Source organism: Rattus norvegicus, chromosome 8, assembly GCF_021556685.1.
Source record: "Rattus norvegicus strain SHRSP/BbbUtx chromosome 8, alternate assembly SHRSP_T2T, whole genome shotgun sequence".
Taxonomy (NCBI): domain Eukaryota; kingdom Metazoa; phylum Chordata; class Mammalia; order Rodentia; family Muridae; genus Rattus; species Rattus norvegicus.
In genome coordinates, this window is record NC_141541.1 from 52,009,637 (window position 1) to 52,025,385 (window position 15,749).

General features: G+C 50.1%; 1 long non-coding RNA gene across 3 annotated transcripts in view; it reads right to left on the reverse strand.

Annotated features, from left to right (window-relative positions):
• Window positions 1-5,129: 5,129 nt before the first annotated feature.
• The window catches only part of LOC108351689 (uncharacterized), a 78,717-nt gene continuing 68,097 nt past the window's right edge, over window positions 5,130-15,749 (reverse strand). Inside the window, exons 1-4 of one of the 3 annotated variants that reach the window (XR_015627612.1) lie at window positions 13,810-13,856; window positions 10,586-10,716; window positions 8,474-8,524; window positions 6,478-7,753 (exon numbers count right to left, since the gene is read on the reverse strand). This is a non-coding gene — a long non-coding RNA (uncharacterized LOC108351689). Of the gene's footprint in view, window positions 7,754-8,473; window positions 8,525-10,585; window positions 10,717-13,809; window positions 13,857-15,749 lie in introns of those variants that run through there. The other 2 variants (XR_015627610.1, XR_015627611.1) reach the window with 2 other exon arrangements.

Consider the following 15,749-nt stretch of genomic DNA (forward strand, 5'->3'; position numbering starts at 1 on the left):
GTTTTGCATTTTAATACATTTTTTCTGCACAATTACACCACTGAGTGATATGGCAGAGAGAGATTAGGCCTCTAGTCTCAGGCGCTGAATGGTGAGGTGGTAAGGGCGGGGGTTATTGGATAAGAAAGGCACAAAGACTATCAGAGATGGCCCTAGATCCCAACGCCCTGGGGAGCAAGCACTGTCCAGTTGCCTGGCTACCTACACCCTCCTTTATTCAGAGAAGAGCAAAATAAGTCGCCAAGACTCTTCATAGAGAAAACAAAAACTCAAAGTCATCAGGGCTGGGTTAAGAACACTTGCTGCTCTTCCAGAAGACCAGAGTTCAGCTCCCACGACCCATGTAGAGTGGCTTATAACTGCCTGTGACTCCAGTCCTATGGGATCTGACGCACTCTTCTTGCCTCTGAGGATACTTGTATGTGTGTGCCATCGATCCACACACATGCAGACAATGTTGCACAGATGTTCTTGTATCTGAGGTCCCAACTGCATAAGGAGCCTGGGACCCATCAGGAAAAGATCTGGAAGATGACACAGAGAAAAGGCACGCTGACTTTCCCTCAGCAACCCCTCCGCCCAAGCGTTTGTGCGCCACACGGGAGTTAAGGAAGATTCTGGAAGACGGCGCAAAACCAAAACAGCAAGATGGCGCAGCCTGACCACCTGAGTTTGAGCCCTAGGACTCGCATAGCGGAGGGAGAGCACCAACTCTCACAAGGTGTCCTCTGGTCTCTGCATGTGTGCACAGATGCACACACGTACCAATTAGGTAAATAAATGTAATAAAACAAAAGTTTTAAAGATCCTTGGGTTGGTGTGTCTAATATTTCTCAGAACCAAATACCAAGACTCCCGGATGAATGGGTGGATTAGAAAGAGCCTGAGACAGGCCCAGCCAAGGGAGAGGGTAAAATAGGTCCCTGGTTCAGGTCACACAGTGACGTGCACATCCTCCCTGCCTGGAGGGGAGGTTCAGCTGGAGCAACCACAAAGTATTTCTCCAAGGGAGGAGCAGCAAAGAGCATAGACTCTGAGGCTGAGGGAAGACCACAGAGCTCCCCCAATTTCTTTGCTGCACAACTGGGGGATCCTTGCAGCAGAACCAATTTAAGCTTGTCCCGGACTAGGTAACAAATAAATGAGACTCAGACTATGGATATTTTGTTTGGTTTTGTCAATTACTGGTGGGTCACCCCTCATCTACTCTTCTAACTGCTGGCCTGGCTACCTCTCCAGTGGTGTACCCCAGATACTTGCTGTCTCTCCCCTCATGGCGGCTTCCTCCTCTCTCCCTGTCTTAGCATATACCTCAATTGTACTTAAAATCTTTTGTAAATTTTCTCCTAAGACTTCTCTCCAGTTTTTATTATTTCCCTTTTCTTATATCTTCATTATCTTAATCTCCCCCTCAATTTTGCTTATAATTTTCTCTAAAATTTCCTCTAATGTTTGTTTTTCTATCCTTATTATATTAGTATCCTAGTGTCCAATGTGGGACACGAACCTGTTACCTGGGCCCTACCGAGCATTGCTCAATCCAAATAGGTTGGTCACCTTAATGGCAAGGCTGTTGGTGTTTTATCAGCAGTGGCTCGGTTGAAGAGTTAGTCTCTGCTGTATTCTGTCTGTGGATAGCCCGGACAGTCTGCAACCGTCTCTTATGACATCATTTGATTTATTTATTTTTAATCAGAAACACCTTCTTCCTTACAGCCCATCTCTAAAGTTGGAAGAATGCTAATCTGTGTCTGAGTCTAATTTATCTGTAAGCTAGACTGGGATACAATTAAATAGGTTGAACTACAGATCCTGAGCTGTGTTTTACCTTCTGGACAAAGTATAGGGACAGGACAAGACTCGGGTGTGCCATCCACACACTAGCATTATCACTGACAATAGCTTGTGAACTTGCAGGTTCCAAAGCAGCCACGTTGGAGGGTGCATGGGACTGGCTCATCCAGATGTACCCCAAGAGCTAGCCTCTCTCTACATGAGGACACCAAGCCGGAACACCTCTGCCCCATATCCCTCTACCCACAGAGCTGCAGCAATATCAGATCAGGTTGAAGAGGTGTGGAGAGGCACAGCCCCTCCCCCAGGAGCTGAGCCCTGGGCCCCTCCCTTCGGTAATGAATTGCAAGGGAACACCGCTGAGAGGTGTCAGAACAATTTCTATTAAACATAATTTCCTAATGAAAAGGTCACGAGGGAGCCCGGTGGAGCTAATCAGGATGGAATGTTCACTCCAACCACTCCGAGGGAGGGAACTCGATGTCTGGTCCTTGGTCCCACTCTTTTGGATTGGAGAGCAGAGACCCTAGGGTGAAGAGAGGTCCAGATCAGCTTTCAGATCCCCTCTCCTGTGATCTTGAATGTGCTGTTCTTGGTGCCAGATGCTGGGCCTGGTGCTCCACAAAACTGCTATAATTATCCCCATCTTCAAGATGAGCAAACAAACTTTGAAAGCCCCTGTGACTTGCCCAAGGTCACACCCTTAGAAACTAGGAAGCAGAATCAGACCCAGGATCTATTCTACTACAAGCCAGACAGCCCTGCTACTCCTCCTCTCTGCCTCCTAGTGTCCTCTGTACACTCTGAGGTATAAAGTCCCTTGAAGGACAGTCATAGCCCAGGTCTTAGGCAGGCCCGGGATCGCAGAGCACCTCCATGTTGGAGAGCTGAAATGAGAGGAGGGCCCACACTGCAGAGCCTCCCTCTCCCAGGCATCCCCATCCTCTCCTCCATGGCCCCACCACACTCTACCTATCTCTCCACACTTCCCAGGAGCCCCTCATTCTGCACCCCCACCCCAGCTGGGTCCATCCCCCTAATCACTAGGGTGAAGCTGTCTCACAGTGGCACAGACCTGCCAACCCAGGACATTCAAATCTGGGAATAGCATTCAATATGCAGCCGTCTTCCCAACTCCCACCCCTCTCAGCTCCTCCCCCTAATTTCTCCACACAGATTCAATTAGGAGGTGGCAGTGAGAGTTGTAGGCATCAATGCTTGGGTCTCCATGATGGGGAGGGGGGGTCAGTTCCTGCTCACCAGCCCCAGCCTCCCAGGATGAGGGTGTTCCAGTCAATGCCCTTAAATCAAAAGAGCAAGTAAGTCTTCTGAGACCAGCAGTGGTTCTTAAAGTATGGTCTCCCCAGCCAGCAGCATCCGTACCACTTGAGAACTTACTAGAAATGCAGACTCTCGGGCCCCAGACCTTATTTACTGAGTCGGAAACCAAGCATGGGGGCAGATCTGGGCTAACATCGGGTTTTAATAAGCCCAGCAGGCTGCTCTGGGATGTGCTTCATTTGAACAACCAGTGAACTGAAGACGGTCTCATCGAATGGCTTCAATGTGATGGTAGTCCTCTGGGCCCAGGGATATGCTGGAAGATGCCACCTCTGTCACATGAGGCCTACCAGCGACATGATTGACATGGGCTGGGGCTGGGGATCTGCCCCAGGATGCAGGCTCAGCCTGAGAATGCTAGAAGCCCCCGGGAGGAGGAGCTGTGAAAGGCAGGCAGACAATGAGTCCTCCATGAAAACTGACAACACAAAAACAATAGAAGTCAAAATACAAGCAGGAAACGGGGTCACGACACCAGTGGGCCTCTAATTTAGAGGTCATGTGCTCACCACATGCTATCTGGGAGATGAGAAGAGCAGGATTGAGCTTCCTACGGACAGGAAAGGGAGAGGCACTAGGACAGGGCCTCAGGGTAGGGGGCAGAAAGCTGGGCTGGACCTCTTTCACTCTTGTTCCAAAACCAAGAAGCAATGGGTGCTGAGGAGCTGAGGGTGGTGAGGGGTAGCCCTGAGGATCCATGGGAACCTTGGCATGGCACCTGATGCCCAGGCATAATCAATGTTAGCACTGGCTTCCTTGAATTTTGGTGGCATCCCTGTAGAGCTAAGCATCTGTCAACCCATTTCCAAGGAACCCACAGACCCAATGAGGTGGAGTTTGACATGGAAAATGAAATACGGGGAAGGGAGTCCCATAAGGATCCCAGGAAGGATCCTCCAATTGCAAGAAGAGGATGGAGGATGAAGGAGATTAGAATTGTGACCAAGGATCATAGTCTGGCTGCGGGGAGAGGGGAACAAGGCATAGGAGGAGCTGGTAGAAGGCCCCTTGACAGAGACAGGTGATCTTCACTGTGCCTCTCGTAGCAATGTCAGTGGGGTTTCTTCTGGCTGCTGTTCTCCCCATCCCCTATATCTCACAGGAGAGCAGACTCCAAGCATGAGTTCATCTGCTGGAGAGAAGAGCTGAAATTCCCCCTTTGAAAGTTCTCTGCCCCTCTACAGTGGGCAAAGGCCTAGCGCAGGCTAGCCCATAGAGACATGTCGGCTTCATTCCATTGTCTCAATCAGCCAGTCTCTCTTCTATACCTTCTCCTTCCATTTCAGCTCCTCCCCCCGCCCCAATACCCAGTCCCCAATTCCAGCAGCCCTGAACTCATATCCTGCAGAAAGACTTTTCTGAATCCCTTCCAAGATTCTAGGACTTGCATCCAGAGGGCTTTATTTGACTTCTGGACCTTTTATTTCTGTGACCTGAGGGGACTGACTTGTGACCTAACCTCTCTGGACCTTTAACTTCCTTAGCTCCACTCAGTGAGTGCCATGGAGATCAATGAGGAGCTGGCATGCTGAGCCTTGTGCTGCAGATGGACCGGGATACCCCAGCATTTACACCTAGGTCAAATAGACTTCCCCTTTCTCTTCCCATCTACACCGGCACTCACGGTGAGATTCCAGGAGGACAGAATCCTGCTCCATGAAAGAACCCCATCACCAAGCCCTAGCCGTTCCTTTGGGAAATGATGACAGTGTTGCTTTCTCCAAGGCTTCTTCTCTTGAGAGTCTGCTGTTCATACTGACAATGGTACAGGAACAGACCTGTCTACCCTGAGTGCCTGCCACAAAAACCCAGTCATCCAGGACTCATTCCGAGGGCTCAGACAACAAGATGAGGGGAATAAAAAAAGATAAGGAGACTTCTAATTTCCCTATGGGAAGGGGGGGATCAGAGGAGGAGAAAGTCATGCTGAGGCAAGTGAACCTGGGGATTACATGGAAATGGCAGTGCATTGTTAGAAAAACAATTATCCAAACCTGAGCTTTCGAACTGGTACCCACATCGAGAGACCAGGGTCCTGGAAGATCTGTCGTTACCTTGGTCTTCTTGGGGATCTGTGACTGTGATGTCATGGCTTGAGGGGAAGCAGGTGGGAAATGCCAGCAGCTTCCTTATTGACGCCCTCCTGGAGCTGTCCTTGGTGCTGGCTTCAGATCCTGCCTGCCGCTGCATAGCTGCCCACTTCCCACGGTGTCGCTCCCTGTCTCCCAGGCCCGTTCCCTGCCAAGCTCCTGACCCAGCCCACAGCTGTGACCCTTGCTGCAAACCCCAGGACTGCCTGGCATAACCAGTGCTAAGGAGAGTTCTAGCTCAGGTAGAACAGGCTGCTGACAGTAACCGAGTCCTTAGCCACCCTGGGTCTTAGAGCTTGCTCTATCCAGGACTCCACCCAGACCTCACACTTGAAGCGGAAACCTCGTGCCTTCCTTTAACCCTGCTCATTATTCCCAGCCTTAATCCTAGTACTGACATCAATACCCTAACCCCAGGTTGAACCTGAGCCCCAGAGCCTTGGGGTTGGGTAACAAAAATAAATAAAAATAGTAATAGAAATACCCTTCTTGTCTCTACCTCCTCCCAGCCAGACTAAGAATTCCTCTTCATCCTTGATATTGCCCAACACTCCCTTCACAAGAAGAGGAACTGGAATCAGAGCCAAGCTTTAGAACACTGGCCTATGCATACATTCAGTTAGCCCTTAGTATCTACAGGAGGCATAGGGAGATTTCCAATGTCTTCAGCCTCAGACCCCCCCAATTCATACCCAAAGAATGGGGAGGTTACTATTCTGCACTGAGCACATCTACTGTAGTATATTGAGAGCCTATACTACTGTACTGAACGCCTGCATTGTATACTGAGCACCTATGCTACTGTGTGCTAGGCATGTACACCACTCTGAACTGGGCATCCACATTGTATACTGAGCACCATGCACTGTCTACACCACCATGCACTGATCATCTACACCACCACAGACTGTCTACACCACCATGCACTGAGTATCTACACCACCACGCACTGAGCATCCACACCACCATGCACTGATGGTCTACACCACCATACATGGTGTACCACTGTCTCCTGAGCATCCACTATCATGTACTGATTGGGATCAACAGGCTTAGGGTCAGACCAGGGTTCAAAGCCCATGTCTGCTAGTGAGGTGACTACCTTGACTAGTGAGGTGCCCCGTGTAGATCATTAACTTCTTGGGACCTCTGCCTTTTCAGGCTGAGCGGATAAATGGATAACTCATCTACACTCTGGGTGGGTTTGAAAGCTTGATGATGTAATATCAACAAAGTCTAGGACACCACGGGCGCTCAGTGCACGCAACTGTATATTTGCTTGGTGAACAATGGTGTAGGTTCTTCGTGCACAGAGCTGTAGGTGCCCAGTGCAGGATGCTGGTACAGGTGCTCAGAACATGGCCATATAGTTCACGTCGGTACAGGCACTCAGTGCATGAACGCAGTCGATGTTTAGTAATATGGGATAGTTCTCAGAACATGACAAGTACATCTGTCATTTTCTCACATACCATGAACTCTAGTTGCCAACAAGGCCCCACTTTGGCATCAGGAGACATGATTCTGACCTGGATCTAAGTCTCTTGGGCATCCGCCAGGCTGGGCAGAGGAGATTTTTCATCTGTCTCCGGTGATGTCCCTTTATAAGGCCCAAAGTTCAAGTAAGACGCTTTCGAGTGAGCCACACAGTGACCAAGCAAGCAGTGTGGTGTCTTCTGCTCCCTCGATCCCCAAGGGGCATCTTCAGATTAGACAGCAGCATGCTCCACGGTCCAGCCTGGAATTACTCCCTTGGGAGAGTCTTTGAATGTGGCCCCAGAGACAGAGAATGTAGCCCCCAGAGCTGCCCCGCCCACTCCTCAGGAGTCATCTGCGCAGGGGATGTTGGGAAAGCAGAGCGGCACCAGTCTGGCAAGGCTTTTGGGTGAGCCTGGGCCTGGCTCTCCCTGGTCCCTCTGTAGTAATTAACAGTCCTTTGTTCCCGTCCCTGATCTCGTCTGGCAGAACCTTAATCATCCTCTTCCCTGCAATGAGCAGCCTTCTCATTAGGGCCTTAAGAACCTCTATTATAAACATGTAAATGGAACTCAACAAGGAGGGAGATATTTGACTGCTCCCGTTTCCTCTGTGCGGCTGCCAGCTCTGAGCTGCGCACGCCCGTGATTTCATTGCTCAGCAGCCCGGCGCCAGCGCGGGGGCCCCCACCGCCCGTCACCAGCCGCTCCATCTTCTCCTATTGGAATTTAATTACCTTCTATGGGAAATGTTTGAGGAACCTTTCTCCATCAATTGATTCTGAAGTCAGATTTTTATTCCAAGATGCTTAATGGTGCTTGAGCCATCCATGGGAACCTAAGAGCAGGTAGACCTGGGCCACAAGGAACACTTTAACAAGGTTAGGAAGGGTCATTACAGTTATGCCCCTGACTCTTCCCTGGTCAATCTGTCATCCAGCACAGATGTGTGTGAATCTCTTTCTGACGGCCCACAGACAATTAGATTCATGAGTCTCCTGATTTGGACTGGACTGGAAGTCCTTTCTGTTGTCTGCCTGATGTGGAACAAACCTTAAAAAGAAAAAGTCATTTTCTTCCTTGTTGATAAGGGCATCTACCACACAGAAGCCTGGTTTATTACCTGGGGAAGAAGCTGACTGTATGATTAGCCCCTCCTCACAATGGCGCAGAGTGACAAGATACATACCCACACCTTGCAGTCCCCAAGCAGCTACTATATCCTGGACTCTCTCAACTCTCATTTGTGTCTTTCTCATTTGTGTCTTGCTGGTGCCTGGTCCTTCCTGACACCTGAGGTATCAGAAGAGCCTCTTCCCTCCAACTCCCATGCCCATTCCCTTTCCAAATCCATGGAGCTGTTTCTTAGTCAGGCCATAGTGGTCCCCTCCCGGTCAACATCAGAGCTTGCAGACAGCCCCTGTGGCAAGTCCTTGTTGACCACAGCTAGTTATCAGCTTAGCCCCCGTGTACTCATGGTGTTTACTTCAGTTGTTTGTTTGTTTGCTTGTCTTTCTGCACTTGAAAGGAGCCTATACACGCTGGGCCAACACTTGACCTCTAAACAACACCCCAGACCATATCTAACTCTTTGGATAGACTCCCAGGGGTCCCCTCTTCAAGTTTGGACCCAAGTTTTTGCTGCTGGGCCCTCCACTGCTCAGAGCACAGAGGCCAAAACAGATGTATGCTGGGAAAACCAGCTTGCACAGGGAGCACCTAATAACAGACTGGGAGGAGGCTGCTGGGCAGACGGCCCATTTTTTCCCTTACCTCCTTGCTCCTCCTTTGTTCAGCTGTGTGGGACGTGGGGCTGGAAGGACTCTGTTGAAGGAAAGATATTTCTACCAGTGCCCATGAGCCACAGCAAATAACATCCCATTCCTCCAGCAGCAATGTGGGACCCCATCAAACTGCAGCCACCCAGATGGCTGGCTGTCCCTTCTCAGACAAGGCTCGGGTCTCTGCCCTAGGAGTGCTGGGATGGGAGGACTTCCTCCTGATTAATCCAACCTTCAATGCTCTGCTTAGCTCCAACTTTCCAGACTCTAGGGATGTGTTCTCCTACTGGTCCTGGTCCAGCCATTTCTGTATTTTTGAGAGAAGACCTACGATCCTTTACTATGGTAGAAAATCTATAATCAGTAGTTCTTTGGAGATCTGGGTGGTAGTTTGGCTTTTGTTTTAATTTTAAGGTGGGGTCTCATGTATCTCAGGTTGGCCTCAGATTCAATATGTAGCCAAGGATGACTCTGAACCTCTGGTCATCCAGCCTCCCAATCACGAGCGCCAGGACTACAGATGTCCCTACCGCTCCCAGTTCAGGAGGTGTTGGGAATTGAATCCCAGGCTCCAGCACACCTGGCAGGCACTCTACCAACTGTCATCTCTCCGGCCTTCAGTTCTTTACATTCAACCTTTCCGTTGCTATCACCTGGTAGAGGCTGACTCCTGACTGGACAGTGAGGAAACGGTGATGGATGGATCGGATGGTAAACTAGGGTGGAAGATGAGGAGGAGTAAACGAGCAGGTGGGTTTCCTGTTTGATGAGCAGTTTGCTCTATAGCTTAGAAAACTGTGGCTTGGCAATATGGCAGGGTGTAGGGAAATAGACTGGTTGTGGCGGTGTGGATGGATGGATAGCAAGGTGATGGTTTAGCTGCTTGGAGGCAGTAGCTGCTTCTGGGCTAGTTGGAGGATGGGTGATGGATTCAGGTTACAGGGTCAGCATCTTGTCAAAGGAAGGGGAAGGCTCCTGAGAGGACTCTGGGGGTCTCAGTCATCGCTTCCTGCCTCTCCTGAGGAAGCCTGTGGCTCTCCAGGACGGACTCTCATAGTCACTTCTTGAGAGCTATGAAAGAACAGCACTGCTGACTGACCGCAGTACACACAGCACACACCAGGGAGGGTTCGGAGCCTGTCCAGATGCCTCTGATACTCCATGCCAGGACCCTAGATGTCTGACAATGCCCCCCAAGATACTACTACCCAGCACCCAGAAAACCTGCCAGTTAAGGAAACTTGCAAAGTACTGGCCTATCATGGAGGCTTGTTCTTCTGCTCACACAATTTCCCAAGTTACAGACCCCAGGACAGGGTTTCCTGTGGGTGCTAGCCCCCATGACATTCCCCTTGGAATTCTCCCCAGCACACCCTTCCTGTCTGCCAAGACCTTCCTTGTATCTCACCATGGTTCCTGCCAACCCCTTCCCTAGGCCTTGTAGGTGAGCTGGTCCACACTCTGGTCAGAGCCACTAGGACATTTCCGAATTGCATCTTCTGAGAATCAGAAAAAGAGATTTGGAGAGGAAATTGCTTTCTCCCTGCACAATCCAGACGGGGCTATTTTTCACTTGGTTTTTCCCCCTTCTTCCTTGCAATCTCGGTAAAACATGAGGACATGTCCAAAGCTTAACCCCTAGTTTGGACCAGACTTTATCCCTCCTGAGGTCTGCAGAGGTCTAATGGCTTCCAAGAAACCTGTACCAGAAGGGCCAGGGGTGACACTATAGTGCTTTTCCTGCAGTTGGCACTACACAGAGGCCTTGGGCACAGATGCCAGGCCTGGGAGTTGCTCAGAGTGGACAGGTAAGGACAGCCTGCAGGTGGAGAGAAGAAAGCAGACCGGGACAACCTGGCCGCAGGGGTCTCCACTAAGGATCTTAATCATCCTTCCAGGAATGTCCCACCAGGTACGTCCAGCTCTCAGGTCAGGAGCTAAGGGCCTCGCTACCATAGCCATGGAATAGTCATCAACCTCTGAGACCACCTACTGCAGAGACAGCCAGCCCAGCTGAGTCCCAACTGGTCTCTCCAGTCCTCTCAGGAAGAGGTGAGATGGCTCCACATCGCCCCCTGGGGTGAGACCAGGGTCTATCACAAACCTGGGACAGGACTTGGGGATGCCCGGAGGTTGCCTGTTTGCTGACTGAGCACAGTAATGCTTCCGTTTGCACCTGAGTCCTTCGAACGTCTTGTTTCCTTTCCTCTCTGCAGACGTCTTCTGTCATTTCATCTAAAGAAAAGAGATTAGACCAGATCGGTAGCTCACACTTGGGAAACTGAGTCAAGAACATTGCCAAGGATCCGCAGCCATCCTGGACTACAAATTGAGAGACTGTGTGAACAAACAAAGAAAAGGGGGCCTGGAGTGTGACCGAGTTTGGTAGAGTGCTAGTTTACGGTGCTGTGTTAGATCCCTAATGCTACAGAAATCATGGGGCAGGAGGGACAGAAATTCAAGGTCGTCCTTAACTCAGAGAGGCTGAGGAGTGACCTTACATCTCACAGCTGAGAAAGCATATCTTTAGCCAGACTTAAAACCCCCGAGTATATTCACACTGTATTCCTATCAGATACTCTTCTGTATGTTTTAAAAAGAGGTTTTGTGGGGGAGTTATAGCCCCCAAAATAAGGGGAAGAAGGATTTCTCACTTGTCTTTTTGGGCTTCGAGATAGGTTCTCACTATGTAACCCCATCTGACTTCAAGCTCTCCATCCTCCTGCCTCAGCTTATTGAGCGTTGGGATTACAGGAGTCTCCTGCTATGCCCAGCTGAAGGGGAAGTCTCACTCAGGCTGTGCAAGCCAGGAGGAGTTGCTGGGGCGGCTTTCCAAATTCCTCAGACGATAATAGTGGCTGGACCTTATTGAGCAGCACTCTAAGCAACTGTTCTGCAGAATTAGTTCCTTATCATATTAATTCATTAAATCCTCACACAAGCCCCCAGGCAAGGCACTGTTACTATCTTCAGTGTGCATGGTAGAGAAGCCAAACAGGAAAGTTCCTTAGCTTGTTCAAGGGCATGGGCCAATTAGCCAGGGTGCCTTGGCCCTGGCACGGAGCAGCCGCCACTGCTCCCCATGACCTTTCGTCCTAAGCAGGGAACAGAGAGACAAGCTACTGTATTATCTACTTTTCTCAATGTTGTGACCAAAGCAACTGAGGAAGGAAGAGCTTGCTTTGACTCCTGGTTTTAAGGTGCAAACTATCGAGGCATGGGAGTTGTGGCACAGAAGTCTAAGGTGGCAGACCACACTGCACCCACAGTCAGGATGCAGCATGCAGGAAATGCCGGTGGTCTGCACCCTCTCCCCCTTTCTCTTTCACTATACGTGCTCTCTGCCATCCGCAGTTACACCTCTCTGGGAGCATCCTCATGGGCACACCCAAAAGTGTGTCTGCTGGGTGATTCTAGATGCATGAAGGTTGACGGTGAAGATTAATCATCTCAGGAACAAGAAGGGGCTGTGCGTCAGAGTAAAACTCCTGAACCCAGGGCCGAAAGCGCCTGGGCCCCTCTGATTCTCCAGAAAAGCTTTCTCCATCTCTATCACTCTCTTCTCCAGAGGTTGGTCTAGTGGTTAAGCTTGTGGTGCTGATGAGAGGGATGTCCCTCCCAGGAGAAGAGTAGGGGGATGCCCATAAATCCTGGCCACCCCCCTACTCCGCCAATCACTGCTGCCTCCCCATTCCCATCAATCACTCCTTTTGCTAACACCAAACTTCAGATGACAAAAGTCACCCTAGCCTCAATAGTGCAGGGATCCAAGGATGTTCCCACCAAGCCACTGCCAGGCCACACTGACTCTTAGCCAAGGAGCCTAACCAAAGAAATGGCAGCAGCAAAAGGCTGTGTCTTCTCATGCAAGACATCTGACCAGCCCATCTCTCTCAAGTCTGTCATCTGAACTTGGCTTCACTCTCCAGAACCAACCCTGCCACACACACACACACACACACACACACGCACAGCCACACACATGTCACACTCACATGTGCACACACATATGTACACGCATGTGTGTACATAGACATACACACACATGCACACACTTACAACCATTCATTCACATACATGCATATGTACATGGGCACATCTACACAGACACACATAAATATACACAGATGTGCACATATACACAGACACTCACACACATGCACACACATACACATACACTCATACTCAAGCACACACATAGGTACATAGGAACACAAGCAAGCACACATACATGCACACACATACACACATGTGTGCATTCAGACGCACACACTCACACACATGTAATCATAGGTGCACACACAGGTACACACTTGTACCCACACATGCACACACACATGCACACACACAGGCACATACACATGCACACACATGTATTCACACATACACATACATGCACATACACATGCACACACACAGGCACATACACATGCACACACATGTATTCACACATACACATACATGCACATACACAGGCACACACACAGGCACACACAACTACAACAATAATTTACATACATTTTTCTGCCAAAAGACTTGAAATTGTTGAAAAGAGTACATATAATACCATAATGAGTTACAGAGACAGATCACTCTGTAAAGCCCTTGGTGTACACGCACAAGGACTTAAGTTGGATCCTCAGCATCCACAGTAACAAAGCCAAGTGTGGCAGTCTGTGTGTGCAATCTCAACACTGGGGAGGTGCTGATTGGAGGATTCTCACTTGCTGGCCAGTCAGGCTACTTAAACCAGAAAGGATAGAAAGTGACCCTGTCTCAAAAACTAAGGTGAAAATTCAGGAAGACACCCAGAGGTCACCTCTGGCTTCCATACACACAAGCACGTACACACAGACATGCACATGCACATTAGAGAGAGAGAGAGAGAGAGAGAGAGAGAGAGAGAGAGAGAGAGAGAGAGAATAAGGATGAGAATAGTACCTAAGATTGGTTATCAAGGTGGATAACTTTGTCACAGTAACAGTGATGGGACCTTGTCTGAGAAAGCAATTCAACCAGTGAAAGAAGAAGAGAGCAGGAGACAGAGACCCAGAGACAAAGATGAGATACAGAGATCACGGCCAAGAGAGCTCGGAGAGAGACCATCCAAGCCTCCATGTTGCCAGTCACTGTGAGTCTGTTTAATGAATTCTCTCATCATTAAAATCCACCAGGACAGTGAAGAGGGAAGTGAAGAGATGAGAAGAACTCAGAGGAGAGGTCTTCAGATGCAGAAAGTCTCACTAAACTGACTCTTGGCATGGGGATGGCCAAAGCAGAAGAGAAAACAGGACAAAGGCCTCGGGACCCAAGGGGAGACACACTCACCATCAGCAAGCCATGTCTAGGGCGTAGCAGGAACTTATTAGGCATATCTGATAAATGAAAGAATGACCAGATTAGGAATCAATGACCACACAGGTCTTTAACGCATACTAAGGATTTTCTAGCATTTGACCTTAGGGAAAAGTAACAGCAATTCGTTCATCCATGCACTCACATTAATTCACGCATTCGCTCTATAATGCCGGTCCGCCCTTTCACAGCCATCCCTGCCACGGATGAATTGGTGAACGTGATCTCCAAGTTCCCGGAGTGTTCACTGCGCTGGCTGGAGACAAGCTGCCGCTCAGTAAACACGGGCAAGTGCTTGGGTGCCTTGTGAGGAGTCTGTGTATATTGTGAAAGAAATCACAGAAACAGCACAGAGAATAGAGCTGGGTCTCAAACAGGAGGTAGCATTTCAGCAGAGACCTGAAGGAGGAGGCTAGAGAGTGCGCCAGGCAACATCTGGAGGAGAAAAGGGCTTCACGGCCCCAGGTATGGGTTTCTGGCAGGGGTGTCTGGTGCACCTGAGGTAGGGAGACAGCTGGAGCAGTACCCAGGAGGCGGGTCAGGCAACATGGCTTCGAGACCTAGACTGTTTCTCCAAGCTGCTCTGTAGTGCCAGGCACGAACCTCGGGGTCACAGAGGGGCCAGAGATTATGTTGCACAGATGGGAGATGTGGTTGGGTTCCGAGAGTATTTCGTGTTCAGTGGCTTTCTTGAAAGGCTGAGTATAAGGTCTGAGAGAGGCGGCAAGTGGATGCCTCCCTCGTGGTACCCTCTTGAAGCCTGTAAGACTTGTGTCAGGGGGCAGTCCACCACCCTGTACCTCATCAAAGCCAGGGCCAGAGGCTAAACAAACACACACACACGCGCACACACACTCACATGCACACACACGCACATGCACACACGCACACACACTCACATGCACACACGCACGCACGCACACGCACGCGCACACACGCACACACACGCACATGCACACACGCACACACACTCACATGCACACACGCACGCACGCACACGCACGCGCACACACGCACACACACGCACACTCACACTCACATGCACATGCACACACACTCACATGCACACGCACACGCACACACACTCACATGCACACGCACAATGGCCACAGGCCCAGCACACGGACAATGGGACCACGAGCCCAGAAAAGGCTGCTGACCATTGCCATTGTCACTTGGACATTACTGCTTCCATGTGAACCGAGGGGACCAGGTCCCAGGAGAGCCTCCAAGAAAGAACCACGACACCAGGCTCCTCGGTGTCCTCAGTGGCCTCAAAAGGCTGTACATTCCCACGCTCTTGAAGACTGTGCGCACTCGTGCAGCAATACTGTCCGTATTCACACTCACACTTCACACCAGTGGCACCCAGGACTGCCCGCCCCCTCGACTCAACCTGCTTTACAATCTTGGTAACTTTCTGGAGCATCAGCTGAAAGCTAGGGACACCCCAACCCCAGTTAAAAAAAAAACCCATTCTTTCTCTCATATGCATATGTACCCCGATACTCACACAGCCACCCACTCAAGCATGTCACATCGAAATTTGTTCCCTTCCAGAAGGTCCCTGTGGGCAGCTCTGAGCCCCAGCAGACAGGAAGTTCAGCCCCTAGAGTTCTGAGCACCTACTGGCAAGGCTGAGGGTCTGGAAGCTAATCTGATGAGATGGTCCAGGTGCTCTTGGGTCAGTCAGTGCTCCTGCTTCACTCGTCCCACTTAGGCACACGAGTCAGGGGAATTAGTAAGATTTCTGGCCTAAAGGGTCACTTACATCGTGCCAGGACTAGCGCTGGGCACTTAAAACAAACAAACATACAAAAAACAAAAAAACAAAAAAAAAACCTCATCTTGAATCCTAGCAACCTGGCAAAGACACGCTTGTATCAGCCACACCTGGCCCAGAATGTTCCAAC